Genomic DNA, 16,216 nt, shown 5'->3' on the forward strand with positions numbered 1-16,216 from the left:
TTTTTGCGCTGATGAGTAAAGAATGGTGCAGCGAACATCCGTGTCCACGCTTGACCCTGGCACGCTTGAGTGCCTTGTTTTCCCACGACCCATTCTAAAATGCGAGGCTGTGGGATTTTGCAGAGCTCTCCAGAAAGGTTTCCTGTTTAACCAGTTTACACCAAGGCTCTGGTTGTGGAATGCACTTAGCTCCCGATGCCTCTGAGTGCCTGCTCCCGGGGCCTCTCCTGGGGCCTCTCCTTGCGGGTGTGTTAGTGCAACGCTGATAGGCTCTGCCTTGGAAACAGGGCAGGAGGCCCCCACAGGGTCGCCGCCTTGAGCTGCTGTGGCTTGTGGCACCTGCCTGCAGTCCGGAGCCCTGCCCTCGGCCTGCCGTTCTGCAGGGCTGGGGCAGTGGTGGCACCTGGGCCACACGGCTCGCGCGGAGGACCCTGTGGGGCCCAGTGGCTGTGCGGCTTGGCTTCTGGTCCCACCGCTCTGCTTTCCTCTCCTAGGCTGAGGTGACTCAGCAGTAGCCCTGCCTCCCTGGGGGAGGGTGCCTAGGAGCGCAGAGCAGGAGAAGGGAGCGGAGCGGAGTTACCCCCACTCCAAGCCCTGGGGAGTTCTGGAGATGGCGTTGCAGTCTCTCGCTCCTGCCGAATGGCCCAGGGAAATAGAATTTATATTAGCCTTTCAAATATAACTTAGGGGCATTGCTTGAGAAAGCATTGACTGGTTTTCTCAGTGAAGAGCAGGCTTTCTATAATTTATTTTTAATCTCCAAGTACGTTAGACTCAGAAGTTTTCATTTGCTTCTTAGGACAGAAAAACCCCCCACAAAATCATTGTTAATTCAAGGATTTCTTATATTCTTGAAATTTGATAATTTGGAAGAAGTAGGTAGTTCAGGGATGTTCTGAGTAAACCCCTGAATCACCTGGAAGGTGTATTATTCTGAATGTTTTGGATTATAGAATTTAAAGGTAAGTCCATTTCTTTTGATATCCTAAATCCACTTAAAGTGGCTTGCATGTGATAATTTTATTTAAGCAAAATGCTGGACTACAGGTCTCTGTCGTTAAGAAGATAGAGGTGAGGTCAGATTTCACCTTTCGATATTATTCTTGTTACCGCGTTGTTCTCCTACTTTATGGGACGTGGGTTGTGAATGGTGGATAGCGGCAAGACTTCAAACCTGGCGTGCGATCTCGTTTTCCCTGGGACGGCGGGGCGGCGGGCTTATGGGCAGGAATGGACGTGCTCAGCGGGAGCACCGCCAGCTGCAGAGAGCTGAGCAGGCCGAATCTTTGAAACTCTGTTAGCGCGGGAGCACGGCGGTTCCTTCCGGTTGCTAAAACATGAGCGACGCTGTCCTGGAGAAGATCGCTGCTGCTAACCTTGACTTCAGGCTCAGATTGCGGGAGGCATGATTTGGGTTTCAACAAAAGGTTAAACTTGCTTTGATTGTTCCATGGTTTTTTAAGTTTTGCTTGTCTGACTGGAGAAGTATCATGGTGGAATTCTGAAAGAGCATGTTTTTGGGGAATTAAAGTGTCCAAACAGTCTGTCTTCTGAGTTTTCGGACCCCCTCTGGTCTCCCAGCTTCCTCGGGTGGTGGAATTCCCTTCTGTCTGCTTGGTTCTCTGCCTGGGGCGATTGTGCTCCATAGGGGACATGTGACATTGTCTGGGGACATTTTTGGTTGTTACCGCCTGCAGGTGGGTAGGTGTCCTGCTGGCAGCCAGTGGGTGGAGGTGGCGGGGATGCCAGGACACATCCCACAGTGCACAGGGCGGCCCCAGAAGAAATTCTCTGGTCCCAAATGTGACTAGTGCCAAGGATGGGAAACCCTGCTAGTGGCGCTTGACAAGGCAGGATGGCACCAGGGAGGTTGGCTGGGTGCCAGGAGCGGCTCGAGGGGCCGCAGCCCAGCTCAGGGTCTGGGCCAGTGTCAGCCTTACAGCTGAGACTCACCCACGTGTCCCGGAGCTGACCAAGCCCCAGGAGATGGGCGGGCTTCGCAGCGCACAGGAAACGGGGTAAATAGCCCTATGCCCAGTTACCATTACACAGAGAACTCACCGGCTTGGGCGTCTGCGGTGGCTGGCGGCTCCCGTGCTCCCCGTTGGTGGGACCCGGCAGATGCCCACTGTCCTTTCCTGTGGAGAGGCCAGGCTTAGCGTGCGAACGCACCAGGAGGGGTGTGAAGTCACACACACTTACACCACAGGGTGTTGGCTGGTGTCACCTCTTTAGTAAAGATGCAGTTTTTTTGGCTAAGGGTCATGGTGGAGAATGGGTCGAGGCCCAGGAATTCTGGATTTGGGGGACAGGGAAAGAGAAAGTGGCAGCCTGGCAGCGCTGGGTTTCTTAGAAGTTCTGAATAGCCTAAGTACTTTATTATTATTATTTTTCTTTAGCAATTAGTATAATGGTGTCAAAGCTTTTGGCAGTTAATTATCTCCTAGCCAGATTCATCTTACCTTGCCTCCTTTTTAGAAGTATCTGCCAGGAGGGAAGGAAGACTGGCGTGCTGAGACCAGCTCAGCAGTAGGTTTGCTTGAAGGGAAGGCGACGCAGAACTGAAGAAATAAAAGGACAGAAAGAAAGACGCAAGAGAAGACCATGTGGCTCAACATCTTCTGGAACTGAGAGCCTCGACCCTAGTTTCCACATTGTATTTGTGAGAAATTACAAAGCAGTAGTCATCTATGTTTACTTTCAAGGCTGCTTGTTATTAAAGCTGCAGCCCCTGCAATGCTGGGGAGCAGGCCGTACAAAGTCCACATACCTCCGCACGCACACAGTTTTCGTGCTGACCAGACGGCGTTCCATCTAGTCAAGGCTGGTGCTCCTCAGCCCACACTTCTCGTCTGCATTATGGCAATGTTTCACCTTCAAGCCAGGTTCCCACATTCAAGTTCAAGCTATTTTCCCACACTGCGCTCCTCTTTCCACAAGTTGTCGCAGCATTTCTGCCTGTCCTTGGTGCCCGGGTCTGAGGCTGGCCCAGGGCTGTGCCCCTGGGAGGCTGGGGAGGCTGGGAAGGCGGACGGGAACTTTAGCTCCTGCATTTGTTTTGTCCTTCCCTGTTGCCAGGTCTCTGTCTTCTGCCAGGGATCGCATCTCAGGGGTTCACATTTGGGCAGGCCAGCGGCTGGCTGCTGGATCCTTCCGCTCTGACCTCTCTGCTGGCGTTGAAAATTCACCCCTCTCCAGAGCCCTGGGTGCTTAGAGATGGCTCTGCCCGGGAGCGAGCCTGGTTCTTGTGCTGGTCCCTCTCGGTTTCGCCCTTCCTCTTGTGGGGATGCTGCTCCTCGTTGGCGAAGCGTTTGGGGCCTGCGAGCTCCGGGGGCCGCCCGCCTCTGGCCTGGCGTGGTGCCCGCGGTGGGGGCTCTGAAGCGCAGCAGAGGCGCTTCTTCCAAGGCTCTGAGGCTCAGAATCAGCCTTTCCTTCTTCTCTTTTGGGCCCTGGTGCTGATTGGAAAACATGAAAATCAGCGGATGTGTGCTGAGTTGCCAGCGCACAGCTGTGGGAATATGTCAACAGAAGGCAGCGCTTACCTGATGGGGAACTGAGAGCTCTGCTTTCCTTATGTACTCAGAGACTGAAATCCACATTTGGCCTGTTCTCGGTGGTGATGCAAACCTAAACATCCTCTCCCCAGCCCCACTCACATCCACGGCGCACACCCCGTAACTAGGACCCTGGGCTCGGGCCCCTCCGGTTGTCTCTGGTCTAGGGGATCTCACCGTGGGCAGAGAAGGCAAAGGTGAAACTGGCCGGCCCTGGAGACCTCTTGATTTCAGGTTAGAGCAGCGGGGTCCCTTCTTTTAGGGCACAGCACACGGAACATGGTCTCTGAAAGGAGAAAAGTGCGCTTGCCGAGCAGTTTGTAAGCATGGCCTCGATGCTGACACTCCTGCGGGGAGGCGAGCGGGAGCTGAGCGGTGGCGACCCCAACTCTCGAACCGGGTGTGGGCGTCGTGTGGGTCGGGGACCTCGGGTCGGGGGCCCCCTCCCAAGCCTTGCTCTGCAGCCGAGTCCTGAGCTTCTTGAGGCTGGAGCCGGGCGGGAACCGGGCGCCGGCCCACTTCTGTCCATCCACGTGTCCAACGGGAGTGGGGGTTCCACAACGGGAATTGGGGGGGGTCTTACTCGGACAGGGCCACGCAGGAGTCTGAGCTGGGGTGTCTTGAGTGTGTGTCCTCTGTGGGTTACAGGTGCCTGTGGTTCCTTCTGCAGGTGAGAGCGAGCCCCCACCGATCGCCGTGGCGGGCGGAACCAGAAAGCAGGTGTCTTCTCTTCGCTTTGGGACGCTCCATCCCTATGTGCACCGCAGAGGCCCGTGAGGGAGGACGGGCGGAGCGTGTCGGATGAGGATGGACGTTCCGCTGGACAGGATGAGGGCAGCGGGCCTGGCCTCGCCACCCCAAGGGTAAGAGCTGCTTGCGCTCCTGGGCTCCCTCACCTGCCGTTTATCAAGGGGAGAGGAGGAGGGACCTGGGGAGCTAGGGACAGAAGAGGAGCTGAGACCTGGAGACTGTTTTGGGTGTAAAATCCACTGGGCAGGTGGTGTAGACAGCTCTAGTCAGACTGGAAGGGTTCGCTGGGCGTTGTATTGGGGCAGGGTGGGCCCATTTTGGAAAATTCTGTAGTTCAGGTCTTTTTTTTTGGACACGGTATTGTTGAGTCTTGAGGGAGCAGCACCTTGTTTTTATGACAAGACTCCGTCTGTTTGAGTCAGTCTGGCTTTAGGTAGGTCCTGTGGAGACGGGGCTGGGGAGCAGACGTATCGATGGGCCTGGCCTGGGCAGACCTTTCTATTTGCTCCACGTAACGTTTAAACGCAGGGGTTCTGAACCTTCCTTGTTCCACGGACCCCTCTGCCAGTTAAGTGAAAACCACGGGCCCTTTACTGAGTCCACACTGTACTGTGCATTATTTAATAAATACGTCACACCCGCTCCAGCATGTCCCCATGACAATAATGTGTTTTGGAACTGAAGTCAAGCTCACGGAGCCCCGGTCAAGAGCCCTGGTTTAAAGCACGTTGGGTTAGTTCTAATTAAAACTCGAGCCATCCCGCATGCAGATCAGGATTTGGAGGTTCTCCTGGAACGCGGAGCCGGGTCCCCTGTTCCCACAAGGACTCGGGCACCGAGCAGGGCAGCCGCCGCCTCTCTGGGCGGGCGTGGGCCGTTCTCCACAGTCCCTGCCAGCCCGCGTCATTTGGTTAATTTTCTTGTTTGGCCACTGACGGCATTTGGTTCCCTAAGCCTGGCCTGGGTGATTTGGCTCGGTCTTTGACGAAAACATTGATCACTTTGGTTAATTCCTCCTGATAAAGACGAGTTTGTGTTACTGCACTACGGAAACGCCTAGAACGAGGGGCTGGGGATGGCCACACATAGTCTTTCCCACGGAGGAGCGTGGAGTGACACGGGCTCAGGCAACGCTGCCGTGACCTGCCTTGGGAGGCGGGAGGAGGCGCATACAAACGCCTTTCACCCTTTGTGACATGTGCTAAGTGAAGGTGCACCCAGAGCCTGTGGGAGAAGGAAGGAGACACAGGACACTGTTCACCTGGCCGAGGGGCATTCAGGTTCTCTAAGCTCCGTCCCTTTGACCCCAGAGCTTTCTCGTTATTTGCCTGGGAGTTCCTCCAGGTAACGGGGTTCATTTGGGGCCATGATAAGGTCCTGTGGCAGGGCTAAGGCCCCCTCTTGTGGCAGAGTCCACACTCTTCCTGCTTCTGTTTGAAAAGCTATCATCCGAGAGTCTTTGCTTTTTACAACTAGAAACCCTTCTAGTCATTCGGTTCACTAAACCATTCAGCCTCTTGAGCAGGCCTCTGCTTGGAGATGAGCTGCGTAAATTACAGAGCTCCCTGGAGCTCCCAAGGGGAGCAGCCACGCTCAGTGGAGATCTGGGAAAGTGAGTGGAACTCTGATGATTGTACCAGCTGGGGGTGGGTTGGCGAAGAAGAGAGCTGGATTAGGGCAGGAAGAGGGAAGGAGGGAGACTTACCAGAATGTATTATTTTTGGAGTTAGGTTTTACGTGTGTGTTGTGCTTTATGTTTTCAAGAGCTTTTGTTGTTTCATCCTCAGTGAGTTTTTCACCTCCTTTCTGAGATCAAGATTTTACCCACCCAAGCTCACATAGCTGGGAACAGACTGCTCAGACACAAGTTTTCTGAGTCCTAGCCTTTCTCCCTTTTGTGAGCGCCTCTGAGAGTCCAGCATGAGTAAGGTGACACGGTGGGTTTATTTTGTGTAGGTCCGTGTTGAAAAGTTGGGTTCAGGTTATGAACACTCTGAAAGAGGCCCCCTGGCTCCCCAGCGATTCCCTGGTGCCTTTGGGGTGGTGTCGGCCATGGCACGTGCTGCCGGAGCACGTCAGACGTGGAGCAGACCTGGCAGGCAGTTGCTTTTTCTGTGTCCTCGGCCGTTGGAGCAAATGTTTACGTCAAGGCATCGTCTGGACGTGGCTGAACCATGTACTGGATGGGATGGCTTCACGTAGGAGGCTGGGTTCCCAGGAAATGCAGAGCTCAGGGAACAGGGACTCAAATCCAGAAGGTTCTTTGAAGTTTGACATGGTGTTCGCTCTAGCTCTACGCATATCCATTTGGATCTTCACAGTTGGTTTCTGAGAATGCTGCTCCGTTAGCTGTGGTGAACGCCTGGATTACCCACAGGCCTGAACCCAGCGTCTCCATTCCCACATCCACACTGATGTTCTGGATCTCTCGGGACCCCTGAGCTGCTCTCTGCTCTTCTCCAACCGACCCCGACTCCTGATTTTCCTTCCCTTACACGTCGCTGGTACCGCAGCTTGAAGGACTTGCTGTAAGAAAATCACCACCGAGAAACCTGCCTGTTGGGAGGGTTCCGGGATTTGGGAATGGATGGAGGGGAGAGTTTCACTTTTATTTACCTTGGAATACTTATATTGGAATATTCTCACCTGGCATGACCAGATTTTGCTTGACCCACCCTTATTAAAAGCTGGAGCGATTTTTCTTTTAAATATAATAAAGTGGAATGAGGGTTTCTGAAGAATGTTCTACAAACATGGCAGAATGAATGCTGACAAGTGCCCTCGTTCTTTCTTTCTTGGATGAAAGGGCCAGTGTAGATTTTGGACAAGTGGGGAGGAGAAAGTCGTCCAGCTTTTTGTTTATTTTGGTGGAATTGGTTTTTAAAAGTGACCCTGCCCAATAAGGGCTTGTGTTTCTTAAGCTGTTACTTTCCGAGTGAAGCAACCACATTATCAAAAGCCCCCAGCCGTGGCCATGGGTCAACGCCCGCCCCGAGAGGCCACGGTCCTGGGGTGTTTTTAGAGGGAGGCTGACAGCTTGAAGGAAAGAAGAGGGCAGTGGGCCAAGAAGAGGCTAGCAGGGGCTCGAGGGCTCCAGAGCTTGTGGGGTGCACCCGCGGGGGCTTCTTTTCAGCTGCCAGGGGCGCGCTTGGCCTCCTGACCCTGTTTTCTCTCTCTTCAATCTGACCAACGCCAGGAGTGTTCCCTGTGCTTGGGACATGCGTGGGAGCTCGCTGGTGGCCGAGCTCCGCGACAGGAGGGTGGCAGGAGCCAGGCGCCTTCTCCCTTGTCTCCAGAGGGGCCTGAGTCCAAGACCCCCAGGGTCCTGGGCTCCCCAGCGCCAGCACCCCTACCGAGGCCGGCCGACAAACGTCCTGACGGCAGCCTGGGGCCCGTCTGCCCCCGCCGTCCTCGGGTGCTCTTATTTGAGGCAGGGGCCGGGGACTGAGTGCTGTTGGGCAGAGGCTGCGCTCTGGTTTCACCATTTGCAGCAGGGGTGTAAGGTCTACGCCTTTTTCTACTACTGCTTTCTACTCTTGCTGAGAGAAGAAAAAGAAAGGACATTTCATCAGCTGATGGGGATAAAAGGGTGAAAACGTCCACATGAAAGTGCTTACCACAGTGTTTGGCCCTGGAGAGGTGCTTGGTAAAGGTTTCTTAAAACTTTTTTTATGGAGAACTTTAAATATATACAGAAGTAGACCTCCTGTGTCCCCATATCACACGGTTGCAGCAACAACCAACTCATGGCCATCTCGTTTGATCTGTGTCTTCCTCCAAACCCTCCCCTACCCCATAGATTAAAAAAAAAAAAGAATCCCAAATATCATATAATTTTATCCATTGATATTTCAATATGTATTTCCAAAAGATAAGGACTATTTTTAAGAGTAAAATTATAATACTTTTAGCACACCTGAAAAATAAGCATAATTCTTTTATACTGTGATGTATAGTGTTAGGGCTCAATTATGATTGTCATAATTTTTAAAAACATCTGGTTTCTTAGAATCAGGAACCTTACAAAGGCCACACATTGGATCTGTTTCATGTGTGTCATTTTACGTATATGGTTTTCACTGGTCTAGTGTCTTGCATCCCCATGATGTGACAAAAACATGTTCTTCTGAAATGTGTATTTTATTTCAACTGGTAGTTACATCCAGAGGCTTGATCAAAGTCAGGTTGATTTTGTTTTTTTTGGGGGGGGGTGCGGGTAGAACAAAATTCTCCAGAAATAGCATGTATACTTTCATAAAGAGGCACATTATCATGTTTCTTTGTTCCATTAGGATTAATCTGTGGATGGGTTGAGATATTGTTACTCTCATCTATCTGTTATGATGTATTCCAACCATCAGCTTTTTATGGCTAGTTTTCCAAAGCAGCTGCACAATTTTATATTCCTACAGCAGTGTGTGAAAGTTCCAGTTTCTCCACATTCTTACCACCACTCGTTACTATCTATTTTTTCCTAGCCATCCTGGTGAGTGTGAAGTAGAATCTCATGGTGGTTTTGATTTGCATTTTCCTGACAACTAATGATAAGCATCTTTTCCAGTGCTTATTGGCCATTGACTTACCTTCTTTGGAGAAATGTCCATTTAAATCCTTTGCCCATGTTTAAATTAAGTCATTTGTTTTTTTATTGTTGAGTTGTTGATATATTCTGGATACAATACCCTTATCAGATATATGATTTGCAAATATTTTCTCCCATTCTGTGCAATGTCTTTTTACCTTCTTGAGTATCTTTTGAGGTACAAATGTTTTATTTTTGATGAAGCCCAGTTTATCTGTTTTTCTTTGGTTGCTTCTGATTTTGGTGCCACATCTCAGAAATCACTGCATAATCCAAGGTCACAAAACTTTATGCCTGTGTTTTCTTCTAAATGCTTTATAGTTTTAGCACTTTCATTTAGGGCTTTGATCCATTTGGTGAATTTTTGTACATGGTGTGAGATAGGGGTCTGTTTTCATTCTTTGTGTGTGGCTATCCAGTTGTTCCAACACTATTTGTTAGAAAACTATTGTTTTCTCATTGAATTGTCTTGGCATCTTTGTTGAAAATCACTTGACCAGAAATGTATGAGTTTGTTTCTGAGCTCTCAATTCTGTTCCATCGATCTGTATGTCTGTTCTTATGCCATTACCACATTCTCTTGATTACTATAGCTTTGTGAGAAGTTTTAAAACTGGGAAATATGAGTCCTCTAACTTTATCAAGATCATTTTAGCTATTCTGGTCCGTTGCATTTCTATATAAATTTTATGGTCAATTTGTCAATTTCTGCGGCTAAGGCAGCTGGGATTTTAATAGGGAGTGTGTCAAGACTAGAGATTAATTTATGGAGTATATACATCTTAACAATACTAAGTAATCTAATCCATGAGCATGCTGTAACTTCCCTTATTTTCTTTTAGGTCTGCTTTAATTTCTTTCAATAATTTTTTGGTACCTTTCAGTGTACAAGTAAATTGGCACCTCTTTTATTAAATTTACTCCTAAATCCTACATATTTCATTCTTTTTCATACTATTGTAAATGGCTTTTTAAAATTAATTTCATTTTTGATTGTCTCGTCACTAGGGCTGAGAAATACAATTGTTTTTTTATATGCCCTTGTATCCTGTACCTTAAGTGAACTTATTTAATAGCTCTAGTAGCATGTGTGTTGTAGCCTATATACAACCTAATTTTTCCATCTTTTCCCTTGTCTCATATATAATTCAGTGGTGTTAATTACATATGCAAAGTTGTGTCTCCATCCCTATCATCAGATTACCAAAAACATTTCCATCACCCCAAACCAAAACTCATACCAGTTATACCTTAACTTCCCATTACCCTCACCCATGTAAATGGAAATGGTTCTACTTCTTCCTTTCTTTTCCAGATAGTTTTAATTTCCTTTTCTTGCCTGAGGCCGGGCTTTGAACCTCTGGGACTAGAACTGCCAAGAGTTGAGATCCTCACCTAGTTCCTGCTCTTAGGGGAAGAGCTTTAAGCCTCTCGGCGTTACGCCTGATGGTGGCTGTGGGGTTTTGAAGATGCCCTTTATTAGGCTGAAGAGGTTCCCTTCTATTCTTGGTTTGTTGAGTGTTTTTATCCTGAGAAGGTGCTGGGTTATCTCAAGTATATTCCATGCCTTTGTGGGATGATCGTGGGGTTTGGAATCCACTCGTTGGGAAGAGAAGGAAGTTGGATTGGGCAAAGGGAGATGAGGTTGAAGCTGACCGGTGGGGAGTTCTGGGGCTGGGGTGTCCACTTTGAGACGAGAGGGCTGGCCTTTGAATGTGGGCGGCGCTGGGGTGTGGCCTTGGGCGGGGCAGACCTCCTTGGCTGAGGGCATGTCACGTGGAGGCAGTCACTGCGGGCCCCTTCCCTGGGGTGCCTGCCCTGCAGGGGAGATGCTGAGCTGCTCCATCCACCACAGCAGGCCATTTTGTTCTAGGTCTTTTCAGTGCCAGAGCTAGAATATAAGTTGTTTCTTAATGAAAATTAAATCTTGAGATCCTACCAATATTTCCAATTCAAATTTAGGACCATGGGTTTTAAATTTTTCTTTGATTTTATATTTGTATCACTTATTTTGTACCCATGATCTTGGGGTTCCTAATGATATTCATATAATAACATATTTGCTTTATCCTGTGAGTCTGTATATAAAGTTTCAGAGTAGTTATACCAGTGTGATTACAAATAATAGTTTGTTTTTCTGTCCTAAGGTATATCTACCATTAGGGATGTACAGTAAAGTATTACGTTTTAAAATATGTTGAAGTAATTAATCTCTCCAAGGCTAAGCTGCCAATTTGATGCACAGTAAGTTCAATTTTTAGGAATTGCCTTTTTCGTTTTCATTTAATATTGTGTCATAATTATGTAAAACATTTACATGATTCCCAACTGTAGCTTCTATCACTATCTCTTATAACCTGTTCCCTTCCTACCCATATAGGAAAGCATTTGATTAGCTTTTTGTTTATCCTTGCACTGTTTATTTTCTTTATATATGCAAACATGTCTGTGTGTCAGAACTCCCCTTTCTTAGATAAATTTTAGCATCCTATATGCATTTCGCTAACTTGCTCTTTATTTTGCCATTTAATACATCCGAGAAATTACTCCATTGCATTATTTAGAGATAGTCTTCATTCTTTTTTAAAGCTGCATTACGTTCTCTTATTTGGATATGCCATAGTTGTACTATAGTTTATTCAGGCAGTCGTCTGTGGATAGGCATTTGGATTATTTACAGTTGTGCAAGTTTTTTGAATTCTGGCCCCTTCATCTTCGGGAGAGGTTTCTGGAGTAGAGATTGCTGGGTGAAGGGGCAGGTGCCTAAGGTGTAGTAGTAGATGTCACCAGCTTCCCCTTCAGGAAGGTTCCTCTTCATTTTCTATTTCTGCTTGCAGTGTGTGAGAGCCTGTTTCCCCATAGCCTTGTTGATAGAGTATGTCATCAAACTTTTGGAGTTTTTCCAATTTGAAAGATGAAAACTGGTATTTAAATATAGTTGGTTTTTTTAAGATTTATTTTATTTATTTATCCACACCCCCCCTCATTATTTGTGGTCACTGTCTGCTCATCTTCTTTAGGAGGCACCAGGAACCGAACCTGGGACCTCCCGTGTGGGAGAGGGCACTCAGTCACCTGAGCCACCTCAGCTCCCTTTAAATATAGTTTTAATTTGCATTAACTTTTTTCTTTTTTTAGATACATGAGCATACATAAACAGTAAGTATATAGTAATAGTTGTGAACTTACAAAACAAACATACATAACATCACACAGGCTCTCATACCTCACCTTAACACCAATAACTTGCATTGTTGTGAAACATTTTTAACTAATGATTAAAGAGCATCCTAAGAATATTACTACTAACTAAAGTATTTTCCCCCAACCCACCCTATTATTATTTTTATATTGTTTATACATGAACATATATAAATAATAAGTGTATAGTATAAGTTGTGAACTTACAAAGCAAACATGCATAACATCATACGGGGTCACATACATCTACCCTCCACCAACACCTTGCATTGTCATGAGATATTTGTTATAAATTTTGAAAGAATATTGTCAAAATCTTACTACTAATCATAGTCCTTATCTTATATTTGGTGTATTTTCCCCCCAACCCATCCTATTATTATTTTTTTATATATTTTTATGGCAGAAGTTGTAAATTTATAAAACAGTCATGCACATGTGCAGAATTCCTAAACAACACCCCTCTATCAACACACCACATTGTAGTGAAACATTTGTTACAGATTATGAGATAATATCCAATTATTACCAGGTCCATAGTGTCAATTGGACACACATTTTCCATGCTGCCCCATTATTAACACAGTACATCTCTGGCATAGATGCAAGAATATTACGTTATTACTGTTAACCATAGTCCATAGGTCACTCCAGTTGTATTTTTCTCGTGTTTTCCTGTATTCTCACCACCCTGCAATAGTGATGCACAGCTGTTCTGGCTCACAAAGGACACTGTTGCATCTGTACCATCAACCAGCATTTCCATCCACCTCTGGGTTTACTGTGCTATTCAGTCCCTAGATTATTCTCTAGCATTCTGTCATTTGTAATGTGCAAATTACAGATTCATTTTTATGAGCAAATTTGAACATTATTTTTTTGTACTCAAGGGCCATTTGCATTTTTTCCTGTGAACTGCTATATCTCTTGCCCATTTTTCTATATCATTGTTGCTCTTTTCCTTTTCCATTTTTAAAGCTCATTATATGTTAGCCTTGTTAGCCCTTTGTGACATAAGTTGCAAGTATTTTTTCTGTATCCTCTTTCTTAGTTTATAGTAAATTTTCTATGCAAAAAGATTTTACTTGTACTTAAATAATTTATGAGTGTTTGTTATTTTTTTCCTGTATTTTGAGTCATATTTAGGAAAGCTTTCCCCACATCTGGTTTATGGAGCAATTCACCCGTTTTTAAATTTTAGTACTCGTGTGCTTCATTTTTTAATAGACATACCTCTGCTCCAGGAAATGTTTTCTGAATGGGAATAAATGAGTGGTTGTTATATACACGCTTGCTTGACGACAGGAAGGGTGGCTATCATGACGTTGAAAGTCGTCCTTTTTGCCTGCCACCCCACAATTGTGTGCCAGCCTAACGCGGTGCAGTCCCGGCCACGGGCCTCTGCGCGCTAGCCCTGAACGGCGCTCCGTCGCCGCCTCTGAGCTGGCTTCCTGGTCTGCACGGCCCGTGTGGTCAGGGTGACTGTGGGGAGCAGCTGCTGTGAGGAGTGTTTGAGATTGATGAGGGGCTGTCTGCATAAAGAGGGGCTCCCCTTCCTGCCCCAAGGCAGCAGCTCTGGGCCCGACCCCGCCGAGGGGCCCGCAGTGTGCTCTGGCCGCGGCGACTCCGTGGCCCTCAGCGTGGCCTGTGAGCGGGAGCAGGTGCTCTCACCAGGAGGGGCTTTGCGCTCTTCTGAGAGGCCCGCAAGACCAGCCCTTATGGTGGGTGCTGCTTTCAGGAGACCTGTCGAGGGGGAGGGGCTCGGCCTTGAAATGGGCTCGTGAATAAAAAGCACGGGAGAGAGCCGGAGGACTGGCTTTATGGAGGAGGCCAGGGAAATGTTTTTAGAGGAGGGACTGCCAGGTTGGAGTGTGCGGTACACGCCCTGTGAGCACGCACAGGGGCTGGGCTGGGTATGTTGTACACACCCTGTGAGCACGAACAGGGGCTGGGGGTGTGGGACACGCCCTGTGAGCACGAGCAGGGGCTGGTGTGAGCACGAGCAGGGGCTGGTGTGAGCACGAGCAGGGGCTGGGGGTGTGGGACACACCCTGTGAGCACGAGCTGGGGCTAGGGGTATGTGGTACCCTGTGAGCATGAGCAGGGCTGGGGGTGTGGGACACGCCCTGTGAGCCCGAGGAGGGGCTGGTGTGAGCACGAGCAGGGCTGGGGGTGTGGGACACGCCCTGTGAGCCCGAGGAGGGGCTGGTGTGAGCATGAGCAGGGCTGGGGGTGTGGGACACGCCCTGTGAGCCCGAGGAGGGGCTGGTGTGAGCACGAGCAGGGCTGGGGGTGTGGGACACGCCCTGTGAGCACGAGCAGGGCTGGGGGTGTGGGACACGCCCTGTGAGTACGAGCAGGGGCTGGGGGTGTGGTACATGCCCTGTGAGCACGAGCAGGGGCTGGGATTGTGGGACACACCCTGTGAGCACGAGCTGGGGGTGTGCGGCACCCTCTGAGCACAAGCCTGACGCAGGCCGCGGCACCCGAGACCGGCCCTGGCTTCTAGGCATGTGGGTTTCCCGTTCGACTGAGGAGACGAGCGTTACCCCCAGAAGGGAGCTTCCACTGGAGTCTTCGTGTCGGCTCAGCTGAGACGAGCCCCTGGGGACCTTGTCCGGCTCTGCTTGCCGTGAGCATGAGCCGTGTCCGAGGTCTGGAGTTCCTGAGACCTAGGACCAAGCCAGGAGCTTGCTCGAGGCCCTTGGAAGATGCTGCGTAGCTACACGGGGAGGCAGAGGGGCGAGGTGCCGAGTCAGCTGAAGGGGTCGGCGCATCTACCGATCGGCCTGTCACACTGTGCCGTGTCTCTGGTTTTGGGGAAACACATTTGTCGCTGGTGTCTCGAGAGCAAATGCTCGTGTGTTTATTTTTTGTGACGTAGGCGTCCTCCTTGGGCGCATGGGTAGAGGGTTGTAGTTTTGGGCTGGGTCTCACCAGGAGCCTTGGCTTTCCATGGCACAAGGGGAAAGGAAGCTCTTTGTGGCCCTTGTGCTTCCTCCAGTGCCCTTGCCCTCCCTTCCCTTCTGCAGGCTGGAAAGCACCCTCCTGGTGCGTTTCTGTGTTTCCGTCCCTTCTTTCCAGGCAGTCACCAAGTCGCCTCCTGCCTGTGTCACTTCCTCTTCACACATGCCGCTGCTGCCTCAGTTTGGGGCTCACCTCCTCTCGCCTCTTCTGTTCGCAGCCCTGTCACCTCAGCCCCAGCCTTCCCCCTTTTGGAAATCCTCATCGGGCTGTTAGAGGGTCTCTCTAAATACAGGCTCAGGTACTACCGGGTGCGCTCGTCGCTTACAGCCCTTTAGTGGTCTTGCCTGCAGGTTAGGGTTGGACTCTGGCTTGACGTGCCTTGCTCTTCCCACTCTGCACTGGCCACCTTGGTTACTCTCTGTGTGAAGTCTTCTCCTTTCTGTTTGGTCAGCTCGCTGGAACCTTCAGGGCTCGAGCTGAATGAACCTCTGCTCTGCTGCCCTCTAGACAGGCCGCTGCTCTTTCCTTAATAGTCCCAAAGGCCTGGATTCCACCTCTGTTGGGTCACGCTTTGAACCACCGCTGTTGGTTCACCTTGAAGTGATGGCCCATAAGCAGGAGGAAAGCAGGGCGGCAGGGCCCGGGCAGAGAGCATGGGCCCCGCGGTCCACAGGCCCCAGCGTGCGACCCCGGCACGCCTCCCACCTCCCTGCGGGTCTCCAAGGAGTGGACGAGGCGCCTGCCAAACCTCTGATGGGCCCCGGTGGGAAAGCAGCATGCGGCGGCCTCCTCTTGCCTGTACCGTCTGCTCTGAGGACGCGTCACCATCTTGCACGAGGGTGAAAACCTCTGCTTTCCCGTCCGAGACGCGGGCCTGGCGCGTGCTGGTTGGCGTCAGCCCCCGAGCAGCCCGTGTGGAGGGCATGTGCGTCTGAAGAGGTGCCCGTAGACTGGGGCTGTGGGGGGCCTCTGAAGGTGGGGGAGCAGGTGGGGGAGGAAACCGATAGTGCAGTTAACTTAAAGGACTCGCAGATCCGCTCCTTCCCGTGCGGATGGGCCTGAAACACCATCCCGCGAAGTGTAACCGATTCTCGAAGATGCAGAGCACTTAAGGAGGGGCAGGTAATTATATCCTCTGGATTGTCTGCACCTTAGGGACTAA

The 16,216-nt window shown here is 49.7% G+C and overlaps 1 protein-coding gene across 4 annotated transcripts in view; it reads left to right on the forward strand.

The window, feature by feature from the left end:
- The window catches only part of KCNS3 (potassium voltage-gated channel modifier subfamily S member 3), a 34,760-nt gene that overhangs the window by 15,957 nt on the left and 2,587 nt on the right, over nucleotides 1-16,216 (forward strand). For 3 of the 4 annotated variants that reach the window (XM_058288099.2, XM_058288101.2, XM_058288100.2), the window contains one exon: nucleotides 4,225-4,417. The gene's annotated coding sequence lies outside the window, so the exon portion shown is untranslated. Of the gene's footprint in view, nucleotides 1-4,224; nucleotides 4,418-6,625; nucleotides 7,049-16,216 lie in introns of those variants that run through there. The other variant, XR_011647451.1, reaches the window with a different exon arrangement.

This window comes from Dasypus novemcinctus, chromosome 25 (genome assembly GCF_030445035.2).
Source record: "Dasypus novemcinctus isolate mDasNov1 chromosome 25, mDasNov1.1.hap2, whole genome shotgun sequence".
Taxonomy (NCBI): Eukaryota; Metazoa; Chordata; class Mammalia; order Cingulata; family Dasypodidae; genus Dasypus; species Dasypus novemcinctus.